At 43.7% G+C, this 18,467-nt stretch overlaps 1 protein-coding gene across 2 annotated transcripts in view; it reads right to left on the bottom strand.

Annotated features, from left to right (window-relative positions):
* The window catches only part of TMEM45A (transmembrane protein 45A), a 70,818-nt gene extending 53,227 nt beyond the window's left edge, over window positions 1–17,591 (bottom strand). Inside the window, exon 1 of one of the 2 annotated variants that reach the window (XM_058555517.1) lies at window positions 17,298–17,591. The gene's annotated coding sequence lies outside the window, so the exon portion shown is untranslated. Of the gene's footprint in view, window positions 1–15,856; window positions 16,022–17,297 lie in introns of those variants that run through there. The other variant, XM_058555518.1, reaches the window with a different exon arrangement.
* Window positions 17,592–18,467: the final 876 nt, after the last annotated feature.

Here is an 18,467-nt window from a genome sequence, read left to right as displayed (position 1 = left end):
GACTTCTTTGGTCATCAGCTTAGTAATGGTTGAATTTTATAAAAACTAGTTACAAAAAATATAAGACTGAACCTTATGGCTAAGGGGAGTAAATTAGTCTTCAAGCAGAATTCTGATAAAATTTCTAGAAGTTTGACTTGGTCACTTTTTTCTCTTTCTGCTCTTAACTGGCCTTCCCCCTTCACGCTGTTCAGGGCCTCAGTGGAATAACCAGCAGGCCCTATCCTTTCCACTCAACACCACACCCAATCAAAACCTACTCATCCCATGAACCAAACAGTCCCTCTAATAAATTAATTTTAGAAATGTGGCTAATGATAGTGGAGGTGAGCCCAAAGGGAGGCCAGTGGAGAAGCTCATTTAAACCACAGAGTCTTTCCTCAAAGGAGGCTACGCAAGCAACGGCTTCCTCCAGTCACTAGTATAATGGCCCTTCCTATAAGAGTAAGATGCTCAGTGATTGTAAGCTAACTTGCTTGTCATGTCTCCAACTGGACGTAGAACACGGAAAAAATACTCATTCACCTTTATTCATGCTTTTTTATTCAACCTGGATTCAGAAGTGCCCTTAGTGAATTGCTTCTCAAATCACACCCACAGGAAAAAGACAAAAGGATGAACTTTGGTTTGGGGATAGTGGAGGAGAGGATATTTCTAAATATCACTCATTAACTGTTAAAAAATGAGACAACAGGCCCAAAATGGAGTCACTTATGCTAAGCCCCATATCACCAAACTGAGACTTAACTTAATTACAGTTTTGGCTCTCCCAGAAATGCAATCTTGAACCAGTCACTCAGGAATCTCCTGATCAGCACTAGTTAGGAAATCTGCCTGATAGATCCCTGCCATCCCCTATAAGGAGAGTAACTTCGAAATAATCACCCTACATTTTCATCCAGTAGAACTTGCTCGTTCCTGCTCCCTTCTGCCTATAAAAGCCTTTCATTTCATACAGCTCCTCAGAGCTCCTTTCTATCTGCTAGATTGCATGCTGCCCGATTCAAATCTAGTTTTGCTCAAATAAACTCTTAAAATTTTTCATAGGCCTCAGTTTACCTTTTAACATAACTAAAACATGGAAAAGTAAAGTGATGTTGTGCCAAACAATGAAAAAAAGATGATAACACTTCAAGCCCGTGGCTTTTCCTGACAATTTACTTTTTCAGGCCTGGCCGAGCTCCTCGTTAACCAGATTCCATCCCCAAATCTGGCAATATGCCTCATGATCCAGCACCACCAGTGATTGGGAACGCACCAAAAGGAAAATTCAGAGGCGTGACTGGGCTCAGGGTGAGAGTCAACAGCGTTTTCCATAAAATGCCAGACCGCGCTGTCTGAGGGTGGGGTGGGCGCGTTCTCAGTGACAGCCCCAATCTTCTGTTTTCACAAGAACTAAGTCACGCCAGTGTCAGGATACCTCAAAGTCAAAACATCCCCTCGGTTGAACTCTTTCCATTCCTAACTTTTCAAAACCTCCATCTTTCAAAACACTAGGGAAAAAATAGGGTTCTCTTAATTTCAGGAAAATTGAAGAAAGATCACTAGAGTGATATATAAATTCTACTTCCAATCCAAAAAATAAGATCCAAAAAGAGGAGGGAAATATCTCATCACAGGCTCTTCTGAATCCTGTGCAATTTCTGTGTAAGTGAGGCCCTGGAGAAAGTTGCTGACAGAAGGGCCCTCGTGGGTTTGGGGGACGTGGAATGAGAGTAAAGGACACAGGTGGGGAAATGGAAATGAGGCTGAGACTGAGGCAAAAAGGCTCCTGCCCCCTTCGATGGCTTCACATTGTCAAGCTGACTCTCTTCTTGTGGAAAAATCATGTCCCACCCAAGAACCAACCGGAACGTAAGCACCTCTCAGGGCACACAGGCGGTTCCATCCACTCACCCCACCCTCTCTCACTCATTACCACCATAAACCAGAAATAATTTAAAATAATGCCCAAAGCAAAGCCAACAACACGTATTACAATTAACAAGACAACAATTAGATTATGTCAAGTCTTGCATGCATTTCTCTCCAGAAACCACGATCTTTGTCTTGACCACATCTTCCTAGAAACCTAAGGGCCCCAGATATGTCTGGGAGCACAGAAGGCCATCCTGAGCTCATCTGACAGAGGCAGAAACTCTCACCCATGCTCTCTTAATCTCTCCTATGTCTCTCTCTCTTCTTTTGGAAAACACCAGAGAGGAACAAAGCCTCTTCTAACCAATGCTGATTTGAAGGAAATCAAAGCAACAAACCTACTCCATCTACCATCTAGTGATGCTCTTGTTATTATTGTTATTAAATACTGCAAGTGAGTAGTTTCTGCTCCCAGAACCATCACAGTGACTATGAGAATACTGACTAGCATCCATTCCTACAGCCCAGGTGTAGAAACCCAGTCCATAGTGTGGTCATCATTGGGAATGAAAGAAAAGTTTCCAAGACCTCTGATAGAAAGCCTCCTTTCGAGGTGAAAAAGTGACTTTAAGACCCCTTCTTTAGGAATTTTCCCAAGATTTGATCTGGGCTACAACGAATTGAGAAACAGCTTTTGAGCATCTAAGAGATCTATAAGTTGTGTGAAGAAAAGCCACATGTCTGCACATGCAGAGCGGGAGAGAATGTCAAGCTGCTTAGCACCAGCCAAACTGAAGAGAACCTGCTTGTTCTGGCAGCAAAGTGTCTAAATAGAGACATCCAGAAGATAGGGTGTCAGATGGGACTTCGGAGCTGTGATGGATCACAGAAACATGCCTGGTGATCAAACTAAACTGTCCGATTCTCAGAGGGAGAATAGACAACCCGGGCTCAAAGCTCAGAGCTCAGTTATGGCCCTCCAGAGCTTTAAGTCCAGACATGACCCCAGAGCACCCCCCTCTGACCCAACCTCCAACCTCTGGTAATGAAGTTAACCATGACTCTTCAGCCTTCGTCACAGTCCTAACCCGACTGGGCTGACTTCACTCCCTGTATGCTCCTGTTGAGTTCCAAAGGCTTCTAGTTCTGGACCTGTAGCCTGCCCCTTAGACCTGTCAGCAGACCCGGGCCTCCCTGGTTTGCCCCTACTGCTCTCTAGGGCCCTTGATTCTGAGTTGTCTATTGGCCCCAGAAAATCAGCCCCACCTCACCTGCCAGTCCCAGCTCCAATCGTCAGGATACACCATGCATTCAGCCAATATAACTCTTAGCTGAGTTTACCTTACCATAACCCAGTGGGGAGGTTGGAGTTATCAGACACAGGAAGAGTATTTAAAAAACAATAAGAGACATCAAAGAGGAGCTGCTACCTCAGAAGCCAATGTAAATATCAACACAGACCACGGTCAGGCCAACTCTGGCTTGTTGTGCACAAAATGTTACACCAAATGCCTCCACTGTTTGACTGCTTAATGGTACAAAAATGTGCATGGAGGTGCACCTCCAGGCCAGTCAGGGAGAATGTATTTCCATTTTGGACATAACTGATTTACTATTTTTGGGTGCCAGACACTGTGAATTTGACCTTGTTGGGCACTGGATCTTCTGTTATTCCTATAAATGTTCCTGAGCTCTGCTCTGGGATGAGGAAGTGACTCGGAAGCAGTTTGACGCTTCGGGGTGTTTCTTTCTCATGGTTGTTTAGGCAAACGTGCAACAGTGCTCGGCACAGTGCTGATGACTCCCCACTACTGAGGCCAGACCCTCCTGGCTATTCTACGCAATACCCTGTGATTGGGAGTTTTCCAGTCTGGTTGGGGAGAATAGGTAATATTCCCCCCTCTGTGAGTGCAGGGCATTGTTCCCTACTCCCTGCCCGCCCCTCCCTGCTTAGCCTCCCTCTCCTCTCCCACCTAACCTCCCCAGTCTCCCCTCCACACACACTCCGGCCTCCCCTCCACAAACACACACCCCCAGCCTCCCCTCCACACACACCCCCAGTCTCCCCTCAACACACAGCCCTAGCCTCCCCTCCACACACACACACACACACACATAGCCTCCCCTCCACACACACCCCCAGCCTCCCCTCCACACACACCCCCAGCCTCCCCTCCACACACACTCCCAGCCTCCCCTCCATACACACCCTCAGCCTCCAGTAGTTTCCTCAGATGCATGTGCTGATCAGTACTGTGCTGAACACTTGACAGGCCTTTCTACAGATCTGCAGGCCCATCTCCCTCTCTCATTACTGGTCCCTCATTCTATGAACTTCGGTGCCGTGGTTCCCTGGCACCCAGCAGCCTCTCCTCAATTCTGGAGTCGGAGTTCCCCCTGGTTCCACTCCCTGAGATCTCACCCGGGAAACTCTCGGGCAGTCAGCTGGAGTAGTCCTCGCACTCGCCTCTTTTGTTTCAGGTTTCTCAGAGACGATTGCCCTTCGTTGCCTAATGGCCAGTGTTTCAAAAACCATTGTTTCATATATTTTATCTGATATTTTAGGTTATTTCAGGCCAAAAGGTAAATCTGGCCTGTTGTTCCATCTTGGGCACAAACAGAACTTCTTTAAAATTCAGTTGTCTTTGCATTCGATACCAATATCACACACAGAAAAGACACTACTTTAACCTGTGTTTTTCAAAGTAAGGCCCTTGAACCACCTACCTCAGAATCACCCAGATGCTTGACAAAAATTCACATTCTTACACCACATCCCCAGATCTATTGAATATAATTTTCTTGCAGCTAAAATTTAAGAATCATTTCTATTACCATGAAAATTCATTAACAAAAGACAATAAAATCCTCTCTGACAGTTGGGAAATCATTGGAATAGGAAATGGATTAAAAAGTCAAGGATAATATTGGGAGTCCACCCTGAAATGATGTTAACACCAGGCATGACCCTCTGCCAGCTCTACCAGCTGTGAAACCACGTGTCCTTACTCTCTGTGGCTATACCGACCCTATTGCGTCTAGCTGCTTGGTTCTCATTCGTTGCAACAGTAGTGCCCCATCTGGAGACTGGAAAGCAGCAGTGAGACAGGGAGAGAATCTTGGCCACCTATCACCAGAGGCCCTCTGGATGGCAAGCACCAAAGGGCCAAAGCCAAACCAGCCTGGAAATTGTTTGCTAGGATGTACGTTTCCCCCTCAGCTCATTAAATAAAGTCATGCTCCCCATCCACGAATTCACACCAACAGTAACAACAATCACACTATCAATCTTTTATTCCCCAATCTCAAGAGGAATTAGAGTAACCCCTCCATCATCTTGGCTCACAAGAGTCCCATTTTCTGGGGAAGGAAACAAACAGCCTAAAAAGCATGTTTTAGGTGTGAACACAGCACAGAGATCTTTGGGCTGAGTCCATCCAAGGAGCAGTAGGTACACCATGTGAGCAGAGTTGCTCACAAGTCTTCTCCAGGACTCGGTGTGGGCCATCTCACTCTGAAACTAGCAAGAAGGTTCTCACTGCTGGAGAAAGTGATGGGAGCACATGTCCATGCCTGAGCTAGCAGATGGAAGAACAGAGCAAAGTGTACCTCACATCCCAATCATGACATGTCCTCCACTTGACCCTACTTTTTTATCCAAAGTCTGATTACCTTGAATCAGCATTGGGGAAGGAGTGGCGAGGTGGAGATGGGGCTGGGTGCGTAGAGGCGGAGCCCGATTACCTAGGGCCCTTTAAGCCATGGTGAATATCTGGATTCTATTTTAAATGCAATGGGAAGCCATTGGAGGGTTTAAGCAGGAGAATCATGAGACCTCATGTGTATTTTTAAAGAATCATCCTGGTTGCTTTGCGGCACATGGCTTATAGGTGGCAGGAGGGAAAGCAAGGAGAGCCCCAGGACAATGCTGGTGAGGCCACAGTCTATGGACCAGTGTTAGCACACTGTTTACCATCTGCAACAAGATAAGTACAGAAATTGACAGTAAATGTTTAGAAACTTTAAAACATTTTAAAGTAATTTGATATTGCTGTAACATCCAAGCAAGAGTTTTCATATTTTCACAAAAATATCAGGCCACATTGGACTGAGGAAAAAAATAAAACCAAAACCAAAGTGGTCCTTTAGCCCAGATAGTTTGAGACATCCCCACAATGATTCAGACCGGGGTGACGGATGCTTGAACTAGGCAGCTCAGGCACAGAGAGGACCCAGAGTTTCACCCTCCCAGGATCACAAAGGACCATAAGAGGAATATGGAAGGTCAGGATAAGGGGGTTGGTGCACACAGAGATACCTCTGCCTCTGCAGACCTGCACTAGACCCGACTACTCACCAACTCTCCGACAGCAGAGACAGTGGACAGCAGAGGGAACCCTTCCCTGTCTTTTTGCACTATCCTCTCCCCTTCTGGCAGTCTATCAGACAATCCTCCGCTATTCACAGGGTTTTCATGGCCAATTTTTTCTGAAGTGGGTGTCTAGGTACTTCTTCCTGGTCTGTCTGAGTCTGGAAGCTCCACTGAAACCTATTCACCGTGGGTACCCCTGCTGGGATTTGAAATCCAGATAGCATAGCTTTCAGCATCACAGAAACACGCAGCCACCACAGTATGACAACCAACAGAGATATACGGGTGGTATGGATTCCCTGACCAGAACAATCTCAGGCCTTGATGGTGAGAGTGCAGAATCTTAACCACTAGACCACCAGTCAGTTCTCCCTTGTACTTGCTTAAACGTAAGGTGCTTCTAGGGGTACTGTGACCCCAATGCCACCCATTCTTCCCAAACACATCTTTTTTGTCCCCATCATTACCCTCTCTTCCTCTGGCCTTTATCCCCAAGGTTCAGCTATGACATGATTTTGGTGTGAGCATTTTTTATGATTTTTTTCTTCTTCACTAACATTTTTAATACCAAATTTTCATTATTAATAAATATACAGGGTCCCTAAAACTGTCCTAAATGTGCTTCATACTATCATATATCTCTCTATTTTGGCTTTTCCTCTCTTCCTTTAACAGTTTTCCATATCAATAGTCTGAATTAAGCCTGGCTTGCAGGAAAAGGGGCAGCAGAATCAAATAATTGGAGAAAAACTCCCTGAGCCAAAGGAAGACTTGGGTCTTCAAATTTAAAGAACAAATCAAGAGAAAACAGGATACTTAAAAAAAAGAACAAAAGATCTATCCCTAGAGGTATAAAGGGAAATTCAGAACTTCATTCTTTTTTTAGTTTAAAGTGTGGGGGTAATGATCATTTTGTAATGTATATAAATGTCAAATCACTATGTTGTATGCCTGAAACTAACATGATATTGTATGTCAACTATACTTCAATTAAAAAAATAAAGTGTGAGAGTAGTAATTTAATGTAGGGCTATTTGGATATAAGGGATATCTTTTGAATATTAGGAGAGTAGTTAGTAATAATCCAAATATTTTGATAGTTAATCTACTGTTTTAACTTTAGAGGAATCTTTTAGGAACTATATATCTTGTTTTAAAGAAATATTAACCTGCCAAAGCAATCCTGAGAAAAAAGAACAAAGCTGGAGGTATCACAATCCCTGACTTAAAAATATACTACAAAGCTATGGTAACCAAAACAGCATGACGCTGGCAGAAAAACAGACACACAGATTAATGGAACAGAATTGAAAGCCCAGAAATAAACCCAAGTATCTATGGACAGCTAATCTTCAACAGAGGAGCCAAGAACTTACAATGGAGAAAGGAAAGTCTCTTCAAAAAATGGTGTTGGGAAAACTGGACAACCACATGCAAAAGAATGAGAGTAGACCATTATCTCACACCATACACAAAAATTAACTCAAAATAGATTAAAGACTTGAACTTAAGACCTGAAACCATAAAACTCCTAGGAGAAAATGTAGGCAGTACACTCTTTGACATTGGTCTTAGCAGTATCTTTTCAAATACCATGTCTATTCAGTCAAGGGAAACAAAAGAAAAAATAAACAAATGGGACTACATCAGAGTAAAAAGCTTCTGCAAGGCAAAGGAAACCATCAACAAAACAAAAAGACAACCTACCAACTGGGACAAAATATTTGCAAATCATATATCTGACAAGGGGTTAATACGCAAAATATAAAAAGAACTCATACAACCCAACAACAAAAAAATGAACAATCCAATCAAAAAATGGGCAGAGGATGTGAACAGACATTTTTCCAAAGAAGATATACAGATGGCCAACAGGCACATGAAAAAATGTTCAACATCACTAATTATTAGGGAAGTGCAAATCAAAACTACGAGATACCACCTCACACCCATTAGAATGGCTATAATTAACAAAACAAGAAATAACAAGTGTTGGAGAGGATGTGGAAAAAAGGGAACCCTCACACACTGCTGGTGGGAATGTAAACTGGTACAGCCACTATGGAAAACAGTATGGAGATTTCTCAAAATAGAAATATGATGTGATCCAGCTATTCCACTACTGGGTATTTATCCAAATAACAGAAAATCAATAATTCAGAAAGATAGATGCATCCCTATGTTCATTACAGCATTATTCACAATAGCCAAGATGTGAAAGCAACCCAAGTGCCCATCAACGGATGAATGGATAAAGAAAATGTGGTATATGTATACAATGGAATACTACTCAGCCATAAAAAAGACAAAAATTGCGCCATTTGCAACAACACGGATGGACCTTGAGGGTGTTATGCTGAGTGAAATAAGTCAGACAGAGAACGACAAATACCATATGATTGCACTCATATGTGGAAGAGGAACAGACAAACACATAGATAAGGAGAATAGATTAGTAGTTACCAGAAGAGAGAAGGATGAGGGGAGGGCGAAAGGGGTAAGTGGCACATATGTATGGTGATGGATAAAAACTAGACTGTTGGTGGTGAACACAACGCAGTCTATACAGAAACTGAAATATAGTGATGTACACCTAAAATTTACACAATGTTGTAAACCAATATCACCTCAATAAAATAATTGTTTAAAAAAAGAAATATTAACCTGAAATTCAGAAATTCCTTACATTTCACTTTGGTATCTTTTTCTTCTATTAAATTTATGACAAATTAAATATAGTGCTTTTTACTGAAAATGTAATTGATGGTAGACCCTGGGCCAGGGATAGACACGGTCTCTCTGCACAAGGAACTGGGTCTATTTGGCTATCCGGGTAGTTGACTCAAGTCAGAAACTGGACTATTTATACTTTCCGGTCGTTAGGAGGGCATTCAGATGCTTCCTAAACACCTAAGTTACTACCAGGAAATAACTCGAGCACTGAGGGAACTCTGGCACTGAGAAACGTGAAGATAGTGAGAGCTCTACATAATTTGGTGAGAAAGAATTCACCTTTCAGCTTAGTTAAAGAAGAGAGTTTTCATGGGAACAAGGCCACAAGATGAAAAGAGAACCCCTGCAAACATTCCCAAGAAAAAGAGGTTCTTGTCATCCAATTTATTTGCCTCTTTTTATTGAGATGTAATTGGCATAAAACATTAGTTCCAGGTATACAACATGATGACTCGATATATGTACATATTGCAAAATGATCACCACAATAAGTCTAGTTGACATCCGTCACCCTACATGTTTTGTCATTATGTCCTTATGAAGAGCTATTCTCCAACTGTGACAGCTCGGGCCGGTTCTGAGCGTTGGGAATGAAGGACCCCCTCACCTACTGGTGAGGCCTGTTACCTTTGGCTGGGAAACTCTTCCCCCTAGACTAGTGGTTCTCAACCTCGGCCAAGCTTCAGATCGCTCCGGGGAGCTTTTTGGAGATGCCTGGCCTTCTTCCACACCTGCTGAAAAAGAATCTCCAGGGGCAGGAAGAGAGCAGGCATATTTTTAATTGCTCCCAGGTGACTGAGCTGCACAGCTGGAGGTATGTACCACAGTACCAGACTCTAGAATCCTCAAGGGCACTGTGCTGCCTTTCGGAAGCAGCTGGGATGTTTAATGAAAAGAGTACTAAAGTCAGATGAATTTTCATATTCCTCACTTACTAGACAAATAGCAAAAATTTACATTTCTGAACATCAGTTTCCTTAGGTGTATGATATTACTTTTCTAAAAATCAATTTTCTCTTCTATTAAAGGGAATTCAATAAAATAACGTATATATTTTTAGAAGCTATAGAATTTCAGGCACCATGGAGAAAGATGCCGACACACCACTCACTTCCTTGCCATGGAAAATGCTGGTCATTTTTAACGAGGGAGAAATAAATGAAGCCACAGAAGATAGCAACCTTTGCACTGGACAGCAAGGAAGGAAGGGGGCATTTGCCTCTGGACCTTTTTCCACTTTAGGAGAGTTGATAGCACCTGAGGAGCCCAGGGTGGTCCGAGAGGTGGCAGGTGGATGGGAGAAAGGACTCATCTTCCAAGGCTTCACCGAGGTAGCCGAGAGTCAGAGTTGTTGGCAGGAGCTCCGAGAGCCAGAGGAGACTGGAAACAGGCAGATGGCTCACAGAGAGAAGCCAACAGTCCAGAGAGAGGGAACAACGCAAACAAGCCTGATTGGACAAGCTTAGCCCAACGCCACTGTTACTGTAAGTGACTTGGTCTTCTATAGAAAAAGAACATTCTTCCATTTGAGCTCCACTGTCTGTTCTTTATGACAAAACATGCTCATAAAGATCTGTATGTCTCAACTGACAAATTGAGATGTATATATGATACGTGTATATGTGTATATATGTGAATGTGTATATATATTGTTGAGTTAAAAAAAGCAAAGGCAGAACAACGAATAGAATATGGTCTCATTTATACTTTAAAATTGTATTTATACCTGTGAGTGGACTGTTGGAGAAGGGCTGGAAGAATACAGACCAAACTATTAACAAAGGTCACCTCTGGAAAGGGTGGTCAAATGGGAAGAAAGCAGGTAAGTGAAGGGGAAACCACTACTTTTGACTCTAAACACTCTGTGGCAGTTTTTTCAACATACATAGATTACTTTTTTAATTCTAAAAGCCAAAAAGAATAAGAAGGGTTAGGTAAAAAGAAAGAAAGAGAAAGAGAGAGAGAGAGAACGCAGGAAGGAAGGAAGGAAGGAAGAATAGCTCTCAGCAACCAATGCCCTTTCACCACAGGAATAATCTTTCTTCCTTGGAAACATTAAAAGTTACAAAGAGTAGAAATTTTGAATAATTCTATGAGGAAAAAATTAGCACTTTAGACACAATTTAATGAACAACATAAGAATGAATCAATATTTTTATACTATGGCTATATCTATGCTAATAATGTTTATGTAGAGACGAACATTATAACGATTGGTAAGTGAATTGCTTAGATATCCTCATGCAAAAGAATAAAGTTGGACCCTTACCTCCATCATATACAAAAATTAACTCAAAATGGATCAAAGACCTAAATGTCAGAACTAAAACTATAAAGCTACTCAAAGAAAACACAGAAGAAAATCTTTACAACATTTGATTTGGCAATGATTTCTTCAATATGACACAAAAACCAAAGGCAACAAAAGAAAAAATAGGTTAATTGGACTACATCAAAATTAAAACCTTTTGTGCATCAAAGGACGCTATCACCAGAGTGAAAAGGCAACCCAGGGAATGAGAGAAAACAGCTGCAAATCAATACCTGATAAATAGTTAATATCGAGAGTATATTTAAAGACTTCTACAACAAATGTCAACAACAACAACAACAAAAAAGCCTGACAAAAATGAGCAAAGGCTGGGGCCGGCCGGGTGGCGCAAGCAGTTAAGTGCGTGTGCTCCCTGCGGCAGCCCAGGGTTCGCGGGTTTGGATCCTGGGTGCGCACCAACACACGGCTTGCTAAGCCAAGCTGTGGCGGCGTCCCATATAAAGTAGAGGAAGATGGGCACGGATGTTAGTTCACGGCCAATCTTCCTCAAGAAAAAAAAAGTAGGGGGGAGGATTGGCATCGGATGTTAGTTCAGGGCTAGTCCTCCTCACAAAAAAATAAAATAAAAAAACAATAAAGTCGGAAATGATTAAAAAAAAAAAACTGAGCAAAGGACCTGAATAGACATTTCTCCAAAGAAGATATACAAATGGCCAATAAATACACAAAAAGATGCTCAACATCACTAATCATTAGGGAAATGCAAATCAAAACCACAATGAGACATCACCTCACACCTGTTAGAATGGCTATTATTTAAAAATAATAATGTTAGTGAGGATGTGGAGAAATTGGAACCCCTGTGCATTGCTGATGGAAATATAAAATAGTGCAGCTGCTGTGGAAAACAGCATGGCGTTTTCTCAAAAAATGAAACATTGAGTTACTTTGTGATCCTGCAATTCCACTTCTGAGTATACACCCAAAAGAATTGAAAAAAGGAACCCCCAAGAGACATTCGTACACCAGTGTTCATAGCAGCATTATTCACAACAGCCAAAAGATGGTATATAAGTCAGGGTTCTCCAGAGAAATAGCACCAATGGGATATATATATATATATCTCCTGGAGGCTAGCAAGTCCAAAATCTTCAGGGTACACCAGCAGGCTGGAAACCCAGGGAAGAGCTGCTGCTGTAGTTTGAGTCCAAAGGCAGTCTGCTGGCAGAATTCTCTCCTCTTCAAGGGAGATCAGTCTTTTTCGATCAAGACTTTCAAATGATTGGATGAGGCCCACTCACATTATGGAGGGTAATCTGCTTTACTCAAAGTCTACCAATTTAAATGTTACTCTCAGGGGCCAGCCTGGTGGTGTACTGGTTAAGTTTGTACTCTCTGCTTCGGGGGCCCGGGGTTCACAGGTTTGGATCCTGGGCGTGGACCTACACACCACTCATCAATCCATGCTGCGGTGGCATCCCACATACAAAATAGAGGAAGACTGGCACAGATGTTGGCTCAGGGAGAATCTTCCTCAAGCAAAAAGAAGAGGATTGGCAAGAGCTTTTAGCTTAGGGCTAATCTTCCTCACCAAAAAAAAAAATGTCTTTTAAATGTTACTCTCATCTAAAAAATACCTTCACAGAAATATCTAGAATAACGTTTGACCAAATATCTGGGTACTGTGGCCTAGCCAAGTTGACACAAAAAATTAACCATCACAGATGGAATCAACCCAAATGTTCATCAACAGATGAATGGATAAACAAAACGTAGTATACACTTACGATGGAATATTAGTCAACCTTAAAAAGGGATGAAATTCTGACGTGCTACTATACGGATGAACCTTGAAGACATTAGGCTAAGCGAGATAAGCCAGACATAAATGGGAAAATACTGTATAATCCCACTTACATGAGGTACCTAGAGTAGGCAAATTCACAGAGACAGAAAGTAGAACGGTTGCCAGAGGTGGTGGGGGGAAGTAATAGAGAGTTATTGTTTAATGGGTACGGAATTTCAGTTTGATGAAAAAGTTCTGGAGATGGACAGTGGTGGTTGCACCACAGTGTGAATGTACTTAATGCCGCTGAACTATACACTTAGAAGTTGTTAAAATGGAAAATTTTATGTTACTTTTATTTTAACACAATAAATAAATGAATTGCTTACATGTATAGGCTTTACTATGTTGCAGACACAATACTAAATGCTTTATATTGATTTTCTCATCTAATGACTATCGATATCCCCATTTTATAGATGATAAAGCCTCCTAGAGAAAGCAACTTGCTCATCGTACACCAGTAAGAAGAAGGTCTGGGGTTGAAACCTCACAGTCTGACTCCAAAGTCTGTGCTTAGTCAGGGTGCTATACTGAAAAGACCTTTTACATTAAGGTAATGAGGTAAAAAGCAAATTAAAATATTTTTCAAATAATATTTTAAAGTTGATTCAACACATAAAAAATTTAAAGAAGTCCCAAAGAGATGTCAAATCCAGATTGGGTATGACTAATAACGGGACACCTAAAACAGCCCTACATTGACCTTCACCGTGAGACGTTCTTATCCCAAAACCACAGCATCCCAGAAATAAGACAAGAAACCAGGATGCCCAAGAAATAGGAGTAGACTGTTTACCTGGCATCTGCTCTATTTTTCCACAAGGCTTGGAACGTTTCAGTTTCTATATTTTTTAAAATAAAAATACTGCGGTCCCATTTATATGTCTAAATTATATTTATGTTTAGATCTATACCAGTGAGTAGACTCTTGGAGAAGGATTGGAAGGATACAGACCAAACTATTAGCAAAGGTTACCTCTGGGGAGCGTGGCCGAACGAGAAGAAAGCAAAGGGGAAACCATGACTTTTGACTCCCATACACTCTGTTTCCATTTTTCAAAGGAGACAATCATTCAACTGACAGTTATTGGGTGTCTACTATAAGTCCAGGGACTATGGTGGCTCTGTTCAAATAAGATGAAAAGACAGAGTGCTCGTCTGCATTGAGCTCCATCCAGTAAACAAATAAAACATCCCCTGTCTCGAGGCGCAGCATATCCCATAGACAAAACTCATGTTGGTGTTCTGGCCCCTCCAGGGAAACTTTACAAACTTGCTTCCTCCAAATGCTCCCTCCCACTCCAGTGATCCTCCTTTCATGGACTTTTTGACCACCAGCAACAACAACAAGAAAGACCTGTATTGCACCTAAGGCAGTGTGGACTAGTGGTTAAGGCTTGGGCTCTGGAGTTACACTGTCTCGGTCTGCATTAGCTGTTTGTTCACTGAGTGACCTTGGGCAAGTTTCTTATTCTGCCTGTGCCTCTATCTCCTCAGTTAATAGGTACCAACCCTCCCAGGGTTGCTGAGAGACTTACATGAGCACTCCGAACAATGTTTACCATGTATGGGGTGGTCAGAAAATGTTAGCCATAGAGGATCAGATGGGCATCTACAAGCAACTGCTCCAGGGAGGAGGGAGAAGAATAAAAGATCATCCAGAGGAGAAGGGCCCTGGGAGATCATTTTACAGATGACGGCACAGAGAGGGCCATAATGGCTCGATGTCCTGCCCAAAGTCGCAAAGGTGGTCAGCGGCAGCCCCGGGCCAGACTCAGGTTCTCTCTGACACAGAATGATGCCCTCGAGGAAGAGAAAGCAAGAGATCTCCAAACTGACTCTCTACTTAGGTGCACATTACAGGCCTTATCTACTTCAATAATTGTAAATTATAAAGTTGTAAGTATGAACACGTGGATAGATGATGCTCTCGGCAGGATGAGAAAGCTATTCTGCACACACTGTGTGTATATGGGGGTGGAGGAGGGGTGCAACAATCACACCCACGTCAAAGATTTTAGGGCCTCTTTCTGGAAAGTAGCCTGGGTCACAGGCCAGAATGCCAGACCACGTCAGCAGAGCTCCAAGACAGGCCCCAAAAAGTGAGTCCAAAAGTGAGGCACAGACTCACTGCTGAGCCCTTCCCACAGCCTGTAGGCCCAGAAGGGAGGCCACAGAAGCAGTGGAGCAGATGGCAAGGGTATGCTGGGCAAGAGGTGAAGACTGGACCTCAGAGATGGATCATTCCAGAAACACCTCCACTGTGTAACTGCTGCCAGTTCAGCACCCTGTCCCCCACATCCCCATCAGCTCTCCATGCCATCCTCTCTTATCTCTCCCACCTTCCCACCCACTAACCTCTCCCAGATTATCCTGCATCATGACCCAGTGTCCCCAGGATAGACCCACCCTTTCCAGCCTGGAGGCTTTTGCCCATGCCTTCCCTTCCTCCTAGAATGCCTGCCACCTGCTGTTCTGTGATCACTTTCCCCTCAACCAAACTCTGACAAAATCCTTTCCCAGAGGGGCCAGCCCCGTGGCCTAGTGTTTAAGTTCAGCACACTCTGCTTTGGCTGCCCAGGTTCAGTTCCCAGGCATAGACCCACATACCACTCATTGGCAGCCATGCTGTGACAGCGGATCACATACAAAATAGAGGAAGACTGGCACAGATGTTAGCTCAAGGTGAATCTTCCTCAGCAAAAGAAAAAAAAATCCTTTCCCAAATGCCAACCCTGCCATGAAGCCATCCTACAATAAGAAGTCCTCTTACCTTCTGCAATCTTAGAACCTTCTAGATCTTTCTGAGGTGCTTGATAAATTCTACCTCACTCTTCTCTCAAGACTCTCTCTCCTTTACGGCCTTATACATTGTGTGTCTGACAAATGGTCGGGACTCAGGAAACCAGTTGCTAGCGCAGACGATCAGAATGGTGGCTGGGAAAACTGACAGCAGAAGGGAAGCTGAGAAGGAAGGCAATGAAGGATGCATACAACAGCACCGACTTACTAAGTGCCAGCACAATTCTAAGTGTTTAACACATGTTAACTCCCCTAGTCCTCAACACAACCCCAGGAGGTAGGGACCACTATCTCCACGTTACAGAGGAGGAAGCCAAGGCATGGATGGGCTAAGTAACTTGCCCAAGGTCACACAGTTCGGTTGTGAATTGAACCAGTCCAGCTGGCTCTTCATACTGTTTCTCTACAACACTGTTCCTACTAACCTTGCATCCCTGAAAACCACTTCGGCTGTTCCACCCGCTGTATGCATTACCTTCCCAGATCTAAACCCGCTCTGCAACTTCCAGTTATGGCACCAAATTCCCACCTACTGCTTTATGAGCCGGAAATCAAAGACCAGTTCTGGCCAGGTCTGCCATGACAGTAAATAACATATGACAAAGTCTCAAACCCAAAACATGGCTCAAACAGAGAGAATTACAGATGTTCCAATGGAATGGGCCTCATGCCGTTCACCTGGCTCAGTATTCACCATCATTTCCATTTCTCAATCCTGAACCAGAGACCAGAACCATCTGCAGACATCAACATCTAACGATCACTCCGAGTGTGATTTTGATAGAATTATGGGATTCACATACAACTATACAGCTATTGATGCACACAGAGGTCTGGCCCATGTTGAACGTGTTTTTTAACAATCGTAAAGGAATTGGGCCTCCCACTACGAATAGGAGAAGACAGAAAAGATATATCTGAGTTACAACTGCATTCAAATGTAAGTGAAACAGAAACTACCTACATAAGTCAAGTTTTAAATAATTTAATACTACACATCCTATTAACCGAAGCAAAAGCTTTGTTAATTCTAAATAAGCCAGAACATTTTCTCCATCTTTTATCAACACAGTCGGGGATTGGGGGATGGATAGCTTTACAAATGTATACTCTGCTATCACAGAAAGAAAATAGAAAAATAAATGTATCAGTAGGTTCAACTTTGAAGTTAGGAGAGGCTTACAACAGGATACCGGCTAAATTTCTGTTCCCAGGAAATTTAAAAACAGCATACAGATGACCCAAAAATTCAATTAAACTCAAATGTTAGCAAAGCAGAAGAAAAGGAAGCCGAGGGTCTGTGAGTCTGTGGCAGCAAACCATGTTTGTCTCCCCTTGATGAAGAGAAGGCTAGCGAGAAGGCAAAGAGATCACAGCGGGAGAAATGCACATCCAGCGCGTATCCAACTTACCCAACTCAGTCTGTCTACTCAACACTTTATTTTTGCCACTTTGCCAGTTTTAAATCAGACAGCGGCTGGGCTTTTGTTGTTGCTGCTTCTGTTCTTTTGATCCCAAAGTCTCATGAAAATTACACTGTGTTGGGTAGGATCAGGCCCACCCCGCTTTAGCGGGAACAAAGTTTTAGGCTTGGATCCTTGGCTGCTTCTTTGGGAAAACGAATAAATAAGAAGTGGCTGGAGCGAGAGGACGTGGGGGACGTGCCCAGCTGACGTCGGGCCGCGAGGGGCCGCACAGTCCTTGGGCGCAGCTGTCCAGATGTGCCTCATCTGGTCCCCCGCGGGCACCCAGCTCCGGCCCGCGGCATCCCGAAGCCGCAGCTCATTGGTGGCCGCGGCTGCTCGCCGGCCTCCGATTGGCCGGCCGGCCCGCCACTCCTCGGCCTCGGGCCCGCCCCGCTCGCCGCCCGCTCCTGCGTCCTCGGAAGGAACCTGGAAGCGCGGCGCTGATGTGGCACTCGGCGCGGCGGGAGGGGCCGGGCGAGAGGGGTCCCCGCTCCAGGGCTTGCCCCTGCCTGGCCCCTGTTGTGCCCATCCTGTTAGCCTGTTAGGCTGCTTTGTTTAAACACGATGATTTCAATCTGCTCTTGGGGTGAAATGAAGGCGCGCTCGGCGCTCGCTTAGTCCCCGCGTTTCCGAGTGGAAGGGACTGGGGCTCCGGGATGCCCACGCCCCCAAAGGGCCTTCATGCCGCGCCTCGGGACGTCACTGTCTCCACTTTCTCGGGGGAGAGAGCAATAAAATTCAAGAGCCTGCTCCATGGGGACAGTATGCTCTTGTTGGCGGAAAAATCCTAGCGAATCCTTCGTTGAAGTTCTTGTTAACCAGAAAGGTGGTGGTTTCTGTGGAGAAGCCCGGGGGTGATCACAGGAGCGCTTTGGAACACTCGGTTGGTTTCGAGTTTTTTGTTGGGTGGTGGCAGCTGTAGGAAAAGGAGACCGTTGCTTGGTTCTGTGAGAATTTAGACAGGACTGCACCAAACGAGGCTCTCACCCCGGGGAAATCTTTGAAGGGTTGACTGCTTGGTTGATTAGTTGGGGGGGGGGGGTCCTGCAAATAATTGCCATTATAATTTGAGGATGTTGACAGAAATGTGACCTCATTTGAAATATTAAGATGTCA

The sequence above is a fragment of the Diceros bicornis genome, chromosome 15 (assembly GCF_020826845.1).
Source record: "Diceros bicornis minor isolate mBicDic1 chromosome 15, mDicBic1.mat.cur, whole genome shotgun sequence".
NCBI lineage: Eukaryota > Metazoa > Chordata > Mammalia > Perissodactyla > Rhinocerotidae > Diceros > Diceros bicornis.
The sequence above is the reverse complement of the archived record's forward strand: the minus strand, read 5'-3'. Positions and strand labels throughout refer to the sequence as shown.